This window comes from Portunus trituberculatus, chromosome 45, assembly GCF_017591435.1.
Source record: "Portunus trituberculatus isolate SZX2019 chromosome 45, ASM1759143v1, whole genome shotgun sequence".
Classification (NCBI taxonomy): Eukaryota; Metazoa; Arthropoda; class Malacostraca; order Decapoda; family Portunidae; genus Portunus; species Portunus trituberculatus.
Window position 1 is genome coordinate 9,882,480 of NC_059299.1, and position 15,000 is coordinate 9,897,479.

At 42.0% G+C, this 15,000-nt stretch overlaps 1 protein-coding gene across 21 annotated transcripts in view; it reads left to right on the forward strand.

The window, feature by feature from the left end:
• The window catches only part of LOC123519336 (cyclin-dependent kinase 14-like), a 374,184-nt gene that overhangs the window by 88,198 nt on the left and 270,986 nt on the right, over positions 1 to 15,000 (forward strand). For 4 of the 21 annotated variants that reach the window (XM_045280572.1, XM_045280568.1, XM_045280578.1 and 1 more), the window contains exon 2: positions 455 to 1,794. The exons of 13 other annotated variants lie outside the window; for them this stretch is intronic. The gene's annotated coding sequence lies outside the window, so the exon portion shown is untranslated. Of the gene's footprint in view, positions 1 to 454; positions 1,795 to 9,700; positions 9,798 to 15,000 lie in introns of those variants that run through there. 4 more of the 21 variants (XM_045280570.1, XM_045280574.1, XM_045280575.1 and 1 more) reach the window with 4 other exon arrangements.

Consider the following 15,000-nt stretch of genomic DNA (forward strand, 5'->3'; position numbering starts at 1 on the left):
ACACACACACACACACACACACACACACACACACACACACACACACACACACACACACACACACACACACACACACACACACACACACACACACACACACGTTCCTTCCCTATCATCATTACTTCCATCTGTACATCCACCCTTCTTCTCTATTCCCTTCTCTCTCTATTCTGTTTCCCTCTAATCCCCTGTTCCCTTCTCCCTCAGTTATCATTGCCTCCTCTCCCTTAACTGTCCTCTCTTCATCTTTCTCTTTTTTATCTCTTTTTCCCTTTCCGTGTCCCTTTAACTGTTTTCTCCTTAATCTTTCCTTTCTTCGCTCCTTTTTCAGTCTCTCTTCCCACTGTCCCTTCGTTCTCTTGATCCATCCAGGTACATTCAGCCTTCTGACTAACGCGTATTCCAGACAACACTGACGGATAGAAAAAATAATAACTGATTTCTTCCGCCGCAGACGTGAGAGTTTAAATATTGAGTGACTGGAAAAAAGAATAAAGCTTGATGTAAATATAAGAAAGTGCTGGAAAATGTAATGAATGAACTTGTACATTAAAGACCATTTGGAAATACGAGTTTGAGATTATAAGAGAACGTTGTGTTTATTTCAGGATTGTATAACCTATTGTGAACTTAAGGAAGGTTGATCTCTGAAGAGTTGTAACTGTACGCCTGGAAAGTTGAAGTGGAAAGAAGGTTGTGTGTCCGTGTAGTACTGATGCTGAATAGACAGAAGGTAGATATTAAAAGAAAATATTAGAAAGAAAAAAAATAGAAATTGAGGAAATATCGGTTATTGAAAGTAAGCTTAGAAATCATAAACAAAGAAAATACAAACTGAAAAAGAACGTTGCAAGTTTTATGTAGCACTGGATAACAATTGCTGACTAGAAGGAAGGAAACATCAAAAGGAAAGTAAAGTTGAAAAAAAAAGTCACGTGTTTCTGTAGCATTGGATGACAATTACTGAACAGAAGAAAATACGAAAATTAAAAGACCACCTCGTGTTTTGTACTGGATAACAATTCGAAGCTGGGAAAAGATTGCAAAGATTTCACTATCAAAAAAACAAAGAAAATACAGATTGAGGGAAGGTCACGTGTCCCTTTAGCGCTTGATAAGAATTACTGAGTAGCCGAAAGATACGAAAGCAAAAAGACCAACCCAGTGTTTTGTACTTAATAACAATTCGACGAAGGGAAAAGCTTGCACAACATTCACTATCAGAAACAAAGAAAACACAAGCTGGAAAATAAGTCACATCGTCTCTGTACTGCTAAACAACAACTGAACAGAGGGAAGACACGAAAATAAAAAACACTACTAAGTGTTCTGTACTTGATAACCACTTCAGGAAAATTAGCAGAACGTAACTATCAGAAACCAAAGAAAACACAAGCTGGAAAAAAAAGTCACGTTATCTCCACTACTAAATCACAACTACTGAACAGAAAGAAGACACTGGAATAGAAAAAAAAAACATTGAAAACCACTGAGAAAAAGAGTTGATAAATATTGATCTAAGTGAGTGATTTTATCTGTAGCGCCTAAACAGACAGAAGAAGAAAAAAAAACAGAAAAAAAACTATCAATTACTCTTTATATGAAAACCACCTGAGAAAAAGAGTTCGCAGAGATTCGTGTGTTTTGAAGCCCTTGATAAGTCTTAGTCTGAGTGAGTGGTTGTATCCGTAGCGCGTAGTAAGTGACCCGCGCATCTCGACCCTGTGTTGTTTTCCTCAGCGCCGCGCACCACAACCGCCAAGATTCCGTTTCTACGCCGAAAGAAGGTTATTGGTGGGTATTGCTACGTGTGGAAGATGTAGGAGTGGTGGTGGTTATTGGTGTTGCTGTTGGTGGTGGTGGTGGTGGTGTTTGATTTTTTTGTGTGCGTTTGTTGTTGGTATTGTTTCGCGTTGTTGTTGTTGTTGGTGTTGTTGTTTCTTAGTGTTTGTTGCGTGTATTGTTTGCTTGTTTGTTATTTTTGTTGCTAATCTTTCTATTGTTATTATTATTATCGTTATTTTTGAAGTTGTTGTTGTTGTTGTTGATATTATTATTATTATTATTATTATTATTATTATTATTATTATTATTATTAATATCATCATCATCATCATCATCATTATTCTTTGACGCTAGTAATGTTTTTATACCCTAGTAGTCTGGTTGAGAGAGAGAGAGAGAGAGAGAGAGAGAGAGAGAGAGAGAGCGTGCCATCTCTTCACGCTGGCCTCCCTTCACCCCAACACGATGACCCACATGAAGGATGAGTGTGAATCTTCCTTTTTATTGCTTTTTATTTATATCTCCCTGCAACATTCCCACATTCTTACCTCACTTGTGGCTGCCTCATGTGTGTGTGTGTGTGTGTGTGTGTGTGTGTGTGTGTGTGTGTGTGTCCATATTTTTTTATATAATCTGTTTTTCTTTCTATTACGTTCTAGTTTGTTTTTGCTGATATATTTTGTTTTCATATTTTTGTGTTTATCTGTGAGTTTATCTAGATTCGTCATTTTATTTGTCTGTCTGTCTGTCTGTCTGTCTGGCTGTCTTTGTATTCTTCTATAGTATATTAAAGTGTCTGTTTGTCTGTCTGTTTCTATTAGTGACTGACTCTCTATCACTTACTACCTTCTCTCTCTCTCTCTCTCTCTCTCTCTCTCTCTCTCTCTCTCTCTCTCTCTCTCTCTCTCTGCCCATTTTTCAATACCTATATTTATATCTTTGATGAAATATTTACGGTGGGAATTCTAATCGTTGTGTTTTTCTTTCTTTCCAGGTAAGCACTGCCTCGCTACACGTTGCCTATGAACCAGGTAGAGGTAAGAGAGAGAGAGAGAGAGAGAGAGAGAGAGAGAGAGAGAGAGAGAGAGAGAGAGAGAGATTACTTGCATGATTCCTCACTAACTTGTAACACGAAAACACTCTCCCTTCATTCCCACACTGCCATTAAGAAGAAAAAAAAATATTAATAAAAACGAAAAGAAATGCACTTACTCTTACACAACCACCAAAAACTCTTCCACCAGTCCACAACCACCACTCCACCCTTCCTTACATCCCCGTCCTCCACTCCATCACCCCAGGAACAATGCCATTATCCACCCCCCCCCACACAAACACCTATACAATTTCCACTGTCACACCTCACAACTCATCCTTACCTGCTAATTACCTGCCCCCTCCCCTCCTGGCGCACCTGAGTAGTGGCTAATGAGAGGAGGAGGCGCAGGTGAGTGGATGGCCCTTTGTTGGCAGGTGAAGGCAGTGAATGGAGTAGGTGGGTTTGTGGAGGAGTGTGTGGACAGTGTTGTGTGCTTGTGTTGGTTTGTGGTCGTGAAGAACTGGCATACAGACAGAGTGAGACGAACAGACAGACGAGAGTAAGACAGGCAAGTGATAATGAATGCTAATAAATAAAGAACAACAGACGCAGACAGACAGACAAACAGACAGACACAGACAAACGAATGAAAAATAAAGAAAGGTAAACAGATGGAAAAGCAGATAAACGGACAGGTAAAATAAAAGGAAGCAAGAAAAAAATTACCAAAATACCGAGAGAGAGAGAGAGAGAGAGAGAGAGAGAGAGAGAGAGAGAGAGAGAGAGAGAGAGAGAGAGAGAGAGAGTTGTACAGACGTGAAAGGTTTGCAGTTGCTGTCAAGGGAGAGAGAAAATCAGATAAAGAACGAGAATGGGAAAAATGAAGTAGGAAAGAAAAAGGGAAGAGATTTACTGGCGAAGAGTGAAGTAGAAGACAAGTAATGATGTACGAGTGTTGAGAAATGGAAGAAGGAACAGAGAAAAATGATGAAGTGGGAGGAGGAGAAGGGGAGAGATCGCAACACTGGAGAAATTCATGATTGACAGGAGAGATGGGAAATAAAATGGAGGGAAAATAATGTATGACTTGATGGAAATAAAGAAGGAAAACACAGGAAATACCTATACGAAGAAGGAAAAGAGAGAATATCACAAGCAAATAAAAATGTAAGTGAAGAAATAAAAAAGAAATAGTTTGAGAGATAATGAAATGCAAGGTGGAATAAAAAAAGTTGAAGGAAAGAAGGAATAAACGAAAAAGAAATGTGATAAATGCAAACGAAAATACAATAAAGAGTGTAAATAGAAACAAAATGAATTAATAAAGGTTGTGAAATGAATAGAAGGAATGTGAATGTTTAGAAGAGGAAAGAGGGATAGGAAAAATGATGATAAAGAAAAGTAAAGAGGCAATAAAAGTAGGACATAAGAGAACATCAAGAGAGAATGAAAATAAAGAAAACCTTGGAAGATAATGAAATGAAATGAATAGAATATAAAAAAAAAACAAAGGAAAAGAGGAAAGATGACCACACGGTTTATAAAATTCAATAAGTATTTAACGTAAAGAAAAGACAACTTACCAATAAAACAGAATAAAGAAGCAGATAAATAAGAAAAGTAAAAATAAGGAAAGGAAAAGAAAAAAAGAAAAAGAATAAGAAATAGTGATGAAAGAAGACACAGAGCTAAAAGTGAAAAAAATAGAAAAATCAGAACAAGTAAAAGGGAAAACTGAAGAAAAGTTGAAGAGAAAGAATAAAAAGAAAACGAAAAAAGCAGGAAAGAACCGAATTACAGAGAAGTTACAGAGAGAGAGAGAGAGAGAGAGAGAGAGAGAGAGAGAGAGAGAGAGAGAGAGAGAGAGAGAATTTTGTGGCTTCCTGCAATAGACATCAGGCACAAATACCACTTCGGATGCGGATAAAAAAAAAGGACAAAAAGGGCCACAGAAAGCATTGTAATCCGGTGTCCTGGGCGCCTCCTTCAAGTGTCTAGCGGGGCCGGATAATGGAATTCCCGTGTCTCGTTTTCTTTACAGAATTTCGGCGGTGCATTCTGTTGGCCATAAATTCTGGTGCGGTGCGAGGAAGACGCGACGCTAACAGGCAACCGCGGGACGTGTGTGTGTGTGTGTGTGTGTGTGTGTGTGTGTGTGTGTGTGTGTGTGTGTGTGTGTGTGTAAAAGTGATGGAGCTATAACAGGAATAGCAGAAACAACAACAATAATAACAACAGCAGCAACAATAATGATAATAATAATAATAATAATAATAATAATAATAATAATAATAATAATGACAGTGATGATAATGACAGCAACAGATATGAGGAGAAATATTTAGTACCATTCCCCAGAGAGAGAGAGAGAGAGAGAGAGAGAGAGAGAGATCGTTTAAAACCTCTATATTTAGCATTCCTTCCTTTTACTTAGTTTTGTTCTTTGTTCGTCACCACCACCACCACCACCACCACCACCACCACCACCACCACCACCACCACCACCACCACCACCACCACCACCAATACAGAGACAGTTCGTGATAAAGCAGAAAGTAATCCTTCTCATTCCTTGTTTCTCACGTCATAGCCTCCCTTAATCTCTCTCTCTCTCTCTCTCTCTCTCTCTCTCTCTCTCTCTCTCTCTCTCTCTCTCTCTGTTCTTTCATTCCTTCATCTCCGGTTTTCCTCTGTTTTATTATTTTCTTTCTCCTTTCTTTTTTCATTTTTTCTTCTTACTTTTTTCTTCCTTTTTCTTTTCCGTTTCTTTTCTGGTTTTCTTCTTTAATTAACTGTTTTTTTCTTCTTGTTTTTTCCTTTTCTCTTTTTCCTTCCTCCTCTTGTTATTGTTGTTATTTTTATCCTCCTCCTCCTCCTCCTCGTCCTCCTCCTCGTCCTCCTCCTCCTCCTCCTCCTCCTCCTCCTCCTCCTCCTCCTCCTCCTCCTCCTCCTCCTCCTCGTGGCCCCTCCGGAAGAGTAATTTCCCCTCCTCACGGAAAAATTTCAGAGGGGAATTTCTAGTTTTCGAAAAGGGTAAAAAGGAAAAAAAAAGAGAGAGAATGTTGCGGATTGTGCTGCTTTGGGGACTCTCTCTCTCTCTCTCTCTCTCTCTCTCTCTCTCTCTCTCTCTCTCTCTCTCTCTCTCTCTCTCTCTCTCTCTCTCTCTCTCTCTCTCTCTCTCTCTCTCTCTCTCTCTCTCTCTCTCTCTCTCTCTCTCTGGGCGTGTCCTGAATTTTTTCCTAACCCTCTTAATTAAGGTGAACTTCCCTCCTACTCCCTCCCCCCCTCCACTCTCCCTCTCTACCCTTCCTTCCCTCCCTCTCTTCCTTCACTCTCTCTTCTCTCCCTCCCTATCAACCCACATACCATCCCTCTTCCCTCTCTCATCACCTCTTCTTACCTGACTTACTTTTCCTCCCTCCCCCCCACCTCCTTCCCTCCCTCCCTCCCTCCGTCACCTCTCAATCTTGTTACTTTTATTTTTTCGTCTCTGTCTCTCTTTTTCCATCTAATTTAGTGTACAATCTTTCCTTTTTTCATTTTTGTTCGTTTTTTTCGTTTAATTGTGGTGTAACTATTATGCTTTTCTTTTTCTTATTTTGTTCATTGGTTTTCTTTTATATTTTTCCCCTATCATTGATGTGTTTGTTATTTAAGTATTCTCTTGTTATTTTGCGCCGCGTGATTGCCTCATGAATAAGTAATGGCTGTCCTTGTGATGTGTTATCGATGTATTCAAACCACCCCTCATTTCGTTTCCTTTTTCCATTTCTCTCTCTTTTTCCTTTTTTTTCAGTTTATTTTTTACGTATTTCATCGATGATTTGGGTATCGGTGATTCGTGGTGTGCTGCGTGCTGTGTGCTGTTTTGTGTGTGTGTGTGTGTGTGTGTGTGTGTGTGTGTGTGTGTGTGTGTGTGTGTGTGTGTGTATTGAAACGCATTTTTACCTTGAGTTTTGGGTATAATTAGACCATTTTATTTGCAATAGGAAAGTTCTATGGAGGTCAAGAGAATGATGGCCAGAATCTTTACTATTCTAATCCCAACATAAGTTTTTGAAGCTGTATAAAATCACCAAATAGTAACCAGAAGAAATACTAAAGAGATTAACCCCTTCAGTAACACAATCCATTTTAATATTCAGAAACTTGTGTAGGGATAAAAACAGTGGAGACTCTGGCCATTAATCTTCTGACCTCCATAGACCTTTCTTAATGTCAATAAAATCGTCTAATCATACCCGTAACTCATGGTAGAAATGCGTCCCAGTACTGAAGGGGTTAAGATACAGCAAACATATAGTGTAGTGTATTGTGTACGTAACTCCCTCTTACTGGTGTATATATATATCACCTAAGTATGCATAGTATGATTTATAAATGTGTTAGTTACTATTCCCTAAGTTTTGAGTGTCATGTGCTGTGTTGCGTTGTGTGTGTGTTGCAGTGAGTGTGTTGCTGATAGTATGTTGTGTCTTGGCGGGAACTGTGCTGACGTGTGTGTGTGTGTGTGTGTGTGTGTGTGTGTGTGTGTGTGTGTGTGTGTGTGTTCAGACTGACCACTCCTAAGACACAAGGAAAGAAAGGCCGAGTACACTACATAAGTAACAGCCTTCGCACGGCAGTAAGGAAGGGAGAGGGAAAGTTAAGGGGACGAAGGGAGAGGGAAGGATGGAGGGCCGAGGGTGAGAGAGGAGAGAGGGAGAAGGGCAAAGGAGGCTGATATGAGGGAAGAGACGAGCGAGAGTGGGGAAAAAGTCACATATGAAGGGAAAAGTTAAGGAGGAAAGACTGAAATAAGGGAGGGCAGGAGACAGTGAGAGAGAGAGAGAGAGAGAGAGAGAGAGAGAGAGAGAGAGAGAGAGAGAGAGAGAGAGAGAGAGAGAGACAGAAACCATCCAATATTGATGAAGAAAACTTGCAAATGCACACAAATAAAAAAGTATTAAGTTACCCAAACCCAACCTAATCTAACCCAACCCAACCCAACCCAACCCAACCCAACCCAACCCAACCCAACCCAACTTAACCCAACCTAACCTAACCCAACCCAACCCAACCCAACCCATCTCAAACCCAACCCAACCCAACCCAAACCCAACCAAACCCAACCTAACCTAATATAACCTAACCCAAACCAACCAACCCATCTCAAACCAACCCAACCCAACCCAATCCAACCTAACCTAACCTAACCCAACTCAACCCAAACCAATCCAACCCAACCCAACCCGTCTCAAACCAACCCAACCCAAACCAAACCAACCAAACCAAACACAAACAAACCGCCCAGCAGACCACAACACAACTCACTAATCCCTAATCCGTAGTCCCTAAATCCCTGACCGACTCCATCACTTATTGCAGCCCTGCCGAACGCCTCTCCCTCCGCTACGCCTCCGCCTCCCCTGCGCGGCCCGACACATGGCAGGGCGTCCTCGCGTTATGGGATCTAATTCGGCCCGACGTGTGACAAATGGGGCGGCGGGAGGCAGTGGTGGTGGTGGTAGTGGTCGTGGTGGTGGTGGTGGTGGTGGTGGTGGTGGTGGTAGTAGCAGCTCGTCCCTTCAGTGGTGGAGGCTTCGTGCTCGCTCGTGGTCACTCTAGCCCCGCGATGTCCCTCCTCTCTCTCTCTCTCTCTCTCTCTCTCTCTCTCTCTCTCTCTCTCTCTCTCTCGTGGTGATTGGTGGAAAAGAGGCGTTGTAGCAGGCTAGAGAGAGAGAGAGAGAGAGAGAGAGAGAGAGAGAGAGAGAGAGAGAGAGAGAGAGTTTACAAGTCCCAAACAACCTATGGCCCAAACTTAATTAGTGGTGTGGCCCTTGAATCTACAGGTACACGATATCAATCAACTAGAGAGAGAGAGAGAGAGAGAGAGAGAGAGAGAGAGAGAGAGAGGCCTTCTATCGCATCCGTCTCACAACTATCTTCATTCCCTTATCACCAGACCAATTAAAGACGCAGGTGTGTGTGTACGGTCTTCAGGAGGAGGAGGAGGAGGAGGAGGAGGAAGAAGAAGAAGGATGTCTCTCAGATCTCGCTCAGGAAAGGAACTCGTAATGCTTCGAACAAAGGAATCAGAATTTTTCCCTCAAACTTTTGATTTATTTCGTATCGGGAACTTCAAACATGCTGAGAGAGAGAGAGAGAGAGAGAGAGAGAGAGAGAGAGAGAGAGAGAGAGAGAGAGAGAGAGAGAGAATGAATGGCTCCAATTGCTCTTCCTCTCTCATTTTCATTTCCTTCTTTGATTAAGCTCTCCTGTCCCTCTCTTCCTTTCTTCTCTTTCTCTTGTCTTCCCTTCCCTTCCCTTCATGGCTCCTTCAAGCTTCCCCGCGCCTCACCTGCTGACGCCGAATTGTCTGTCTCTCTCTCTGCGGAAGGGGAAGGGGAAGGGGAAGGGGAAGGAAGAGAGGAAGGATGGAGGAGCAAAGAGGCGGAGGAAGGGGAACAGAAAGTGATGACGAGGTGAAAGAAAGGTCTGGGAATGTAGAGAATGAAATGTTTGAAAGTTAATGGATTAAAAGTTGTGGTAATGGTACGCCAGGTGAAATATTTGTACTAGGAATGAGTTTGATTTTCTCGTATGTGCGATATTTTTTTTTCTTGCATTTTGTGTTTTAATTATGTGGTGGTGTCTTGTGTCTTGTGTCTTTTTCGGGAACGAAGATAGGAGTGAGTCGATTTTCTCTCTCTCTCTCTCTCTCTCTCTCTACACCTATATAGATGAAGTGAAAAAGAATAAGATACCTGGAAATACAGTGAACAATTAAATAAAGAAATGAAACAGTTTAGCTCATGTACCCAAACGCTTCGGAACAGCGAGCCGAAGCGACGCGTCTCACTCCTCACCCCAGCATCGCCACAGTCTGCTGCAGTCTGTACCGCGCGTTGAGGGGTGTGTGCTGTGAGCTGTGAGTGTGCGTACCCCGAACACTCCCTTGTGGCGCAGGTGAGGCAGTGCAGGCCTTCCCCAGGTACTGTTCCCGTCAGGTGTGTTGAGGATTGATTGGGTATGTACGGACGTGGGTAAATATTAAGAAGAGGCGCGTGGTCCCTTCTGTTCTGGTGATGGCCGCCATGTTCTTGATCTTTATTTTGTTCTGGCATCTTAACGTATCGAAACTTAACTTAACCTAATTTTACCGAACAAAACACTTAACTTACGCGACGCTTCTGATGTGGTTAGGTTGAGTAACGTTAGGTTTAGCTAGGTTAGATTTAGTTTCAGTGAAGGTTCTGGTTTAGTTAGGTTAAGATGCCAGCGAGAAGAGTAAGATCAAGAACATGACGGTCACCAAAACAGCAAGAACAGTGGTATTGTGCGCTCCCTCTTAGCATTTTGTATTTATTCTATCTGCCTCAGTGGTAGTGGTGGCGGTGACGGTGGGCGGTGGCGGTGTTGGTGCGCGTGGCAGGGGCGATAGGATAAGTAATACATGCTAAGTTGGCTATAAGAAAACTTGTTACTGAGAGATTTTCGACCGTATAAGTACTTCAGTTTTGAGGTGAATAAGGTTTTTGTCCTGAAATTAAATACAGAATTGTTATTTCCACACACACACACACACACACACACACACACACACACACACACACACACACACACACACACACACACACACACCAGAATCGAGTTTTGTGTTCACGAAATTCAACTTGAGAAACTACTTCGCTGTTTCTGTTTTTCCTTTTCTCGCAACGCTGTAAAGTCAGGGAGTCTTTTTTTTTTCTTTTTTTCTTTTTCCTTTCTTTACAACTCGTGATTTAGTTCCAGCTTTGTGTCATTATTTTTCTTATATGTGAAGTTTGTTCGTGGTTAAGATCAAAAGAAGCATTAATCTACGAGTACGTACTTGTTTACTTCAATGTGTGTTTAATCCTTCACACCTCTCATTACTTTCTCTTCATTTATTATGTTTTCACTCTCAAATATTCCTGTTTACATTTACATATTTGATTATTTTGTATTGAAGTTATTATTTTTCTTACCTTCAAATATTCCCGTTTGTTTTCTTCACATCATCTTTGGTCTTATATAATGCACGCTCTCACCTCTTACTCTCCTTTGCTTATTCATTCTTTTATCTTTCTCATGTTTGATCCAGAATTTTAATTACATCTTGAGACGAGTTTCTGCGGGAATAAAAAAAAAAAGTCTTGGTGGACTGAGTGTGTTATCCAATGAAGTGTTTTTGTGGGTGTGTGAAGCGTGTTAGTGTGGTAAGTGCGGTGGCGTGTTGTGTAAGTGTGTTACTGTGTTAGGTGTTCTTGCGGGAGCTGTGCTGATGATGCGGTGAAGGCTCGACAGGCAGCAACACACACACACACACACACACACACACACACACACACACACACACACACACACACACACACACACACACACACACACACACACACACACAGACTTTCCATCTCTCCTACCGTGTTTCTCATGCACTCCAGTCCACACCAAACCACTCCTCCTCCTCCTCCTCCTCCTCCTCCTCTTCTTGATCCATCCAACCTCGGCTGGCTATCCACCTCACCTCCCCTTTGTGAATATTCGAGGCCTTTGTGTGTGTGTATGTGTGTGTGTGTGTGTGTGTGTGTGTGTGTGTGTGTGTGTGTGTGTGTGTGTGTGTGTGTGTGTGTGTGTGTGTGTGTGTGTGTGTGTGTGTGTGTGTTGGCATCGATCTTGGCATTGTGTGCGTAAGTATACAGTTGGCAAGAAGGTTATGTATGTATGGATGGATGTATTATTGTGTGTGTGTGTGTGTGTGTGTGTGTGAATGTGCGTCATCATGTACGTTCTTAAAACACATGCCGACAAGATGTGAATATTCCCTGAAACGTACGTGTATAGACGACTCCCTACTTGATGAGGCAGCCATCCTACCTTTACTTTTACCCAGAGCGACAGGTCAACTCAAGGGATTTTAATAGGTAAACCTCACTGGCTATAAGTCGTGACATTAAGCCACACCTCATCTCTCAGCCCCACTTCATGTCCACCTCCGCATCCCCATTTCCCACTCTACATTTCTTATACCCCTCCCAATCACCTTCTTATAATCTCCTTTCTCTCTCTCTCTCTCTCTCTCTCTCTCTCTCTCTCTCTCTCTCTCTCTCTCTCTCTCTCTCTCTCTCTCTCTCTCTCTCTCTCTCTCTCTCTCTCTCTCTCTCTCTCTCTCTCTCTCTCTCTCTTAGGGCACACACACACACACACACACACACACACACACACACACACACACACACACACACACACACACACACACACTTATAGTAATGATAATAGTACAGCTGCTGCTGCTGCTGCTGCTGCTGCTGCTACTGCTACTACTACTACTACTACGTACAATTACATTCCCTCACACAATCCCATTTCACATTTCTTTCTCGTACTACAATTTGTGCATTTCAGGTGAAAAACAGCTGGAAATTCCCGGAAAACGCTTTAAATTGAAGGAAATATTACCGAGTAGACGCGGGAGGAAGAAAGAATGGTGTTGGTCTGGGTCCGCTGCCGTTATGGTGGGCGGTCTGAACGGAGATACAACATTGCCTTATTCAAAGATATTCGAGGGATTATTTATCTATTTTGGTGATTAATTCTGATTTTGCTTCACTCTCTGGGTCAGGACACACAAGGGAGGGTAGTTAAACATTGATGTAATGACCTGAGAGGAAGGCACGGGTTAAATTCCTCTGTGACGCAATATTTACGTACGTTATTCATTTTAAAAATGGCGAGGAGAAAGACGACGCCCAGACTGAAATGTACTACATTTTTTGACATGATAAATACTAAAACAAACGACTAATACATAATGATATCACCGGGTCCAGCAATAACAAAAAGAAGTCCGGCAAACTGTAAGCATTTCTCACCTACAAAACATCATAATGTCGAGAAGGAAAACATAGCTGGGCTACATTATATTGCATTTTCTGAATACAATAAAGAAAAAAAATTCCAGCCAAATAAAGAAAACACAAACCCTTCGTTGTATAAAGGATTTTTGTTTTATATTTCTCTTTATGAACATTTTAAATTTGAAAATCCTCATAGTTGGACTAGATAGTATTGAATATTGTTACTTGAGTCATGTTTCTCATGTCTTTTTTTTTGTCTCGTATCAAACACCAAAACAGTCTTGGGCGTGCTATTAAAAAAAACCCATTAAAATAATAGAATGACAATAGTGTTATTGTAACGAGTAACAAAACACAGCTAGACAAGATCTATCACGGACTGTGGCTTGATTTGTATTTCTATCAATAGATTAAATCCCAAAACAATGCAAACTCACTTAATAAAAGAGAGAGTATCGTGATACAAGCCGAAGTTATTTTTTGCACCTTTTCTCAGCTGCTTCATCTCCACTCCCCTCCTGATCACACTCCTCCCCTCCCCTCCACCTCTACCTCCTCCACCTACTTCAACACAGTGAACCTTGAAGTCCCTCGGAAACACCTGCAAAACACTCGGATCTGCCCTAATTAGGTGAGGAAACTACTACCTTGGCTGCGGGAGAAAGGTGGTAGGGCTAGCTGGCGGCTTGGCGGGTGCTCACTGGGGTCTGGGCAGACTGGGGCGCCAAGGATGTCTTTGTGTGGTGTGTTGTAGTGTTATGTGGTATAGTATGGTGTGTGGTGGTGATGGTGTTGTGTTGTGGTGGTGGTGTGGTATGTGATGCTGTGTGGTGTTGCTGTGGTGGTGGTGATGGTATGTGGTGTTGCTGTGATGGTGGTGATGGTGTTGTGGTGTGGTGGTAACTGGTGTCTGTGTGTGATTATGGTGTCTGGCTGTTGTGTGGTGTAATTGTGTTTGGTGTTTGCGTGTTGTGGCTGTGTCTCGTGGTGCTGTAGTGGTGGTGTCGTGTGTTATGGTGTGGTGATGTGGTGGTAACACTACACACAAAGTTAACTATCGTGTGTGTGTGTGTGTGTGTGTGTGTGTGTGTGTGTGTGTGTGTGTGTGTGTGTTATATTGTATATACTGCCCTAAGAGAGAGAGAGAGAGAGAGAGAGAGTGTGTGTGTGTGTGTGTGTGTGTGTGTGTGTGTGTGTGTGTGTGTGTGTGTGTGTGTGTGTGTGTGTGTGATTGCGTGCGTGCATGCGTGCGTGCGTACATGCGGCAGGTGTGTGGGAATCATAGACCAGTGACAAAGCTGTATGTAGAATTGGTGTTTAACTCTTAACTATCTCGTGTGTGTGTGTGTGTGTGTGTGTGTGTGTGTGTGTGTGTGTGTGTGTGTGTGTGTGTGTGTGTGTGAGAGAGAGAGAGAGAGAGAGAGAGAGAGAGAGAGAGAGAGAGAGAGAGAGAAGGGTGTTGAAAAGGGAGGTGAGAGGGTGCGAGAAATGAGGAGGAGGAGGAGAGGAGGAAGGCTTACTATCTTACCAACAGTATATTTTTCTACTAACTTGTATATCACATCTCTCTCTCTCTCTCTCTCTCTCTCTCTCTCTCTCTCTCTCTCTCTCTCTCTCTCTCAAACCATTTATTTTTCACAACTAACATTTTTCCTCCTGTTATTCATTTTCCTGCACCTTTAACCTTCCACCTTCCCATTTTCTCCTTTCCTCCACTATCAACCTCTTTTTCCTACTTATTTACTCCTTTTCTCAGTGTATTTACCTTTTTCCTCCTCCTGTTAATGTTTCTTCCACTTATTTACCTACTTTCCTCCATCAACCAACAATACCGAGGAGAAATGGATGAAAACACACACATCCACCACCACCACAACTACCACCACTACTACAATCCTCTTTCACCCTCCATCCTCCCCCTTCATCCCTCCCACGTAACTCAACAGGTGACCAGCATGCCATTACTCTCACCTCTGCCCCGTGCAATACCTAGCGGACAGTGGCGCCTCACCCGGGTTAGCGACGCTCTGTGTGAATTATTGTGTGGTTTTATGCTATTAATGAATTTTTGCAGCTTTTGAATTTATTGTGGGCAGATGGTGGTGATTAGTGTGGTGGTTTATTGGGTGTTGTATTTTGGGATGTTGTATTTATTTATTTATTATTTTTTTTCAGTTTCATTTCTTTTTTCGTTTTCGTCTTCTGCTTGTTCTTCCTCTTGTTCTTGTTCTTCTTTTTAGTTGATCTTGTTTTTGTTCTTTTCTTCTTCTTCTTTCTTCCTCTTTCTTTGTTGTCGCTTCAATTAATAAAATAATAACT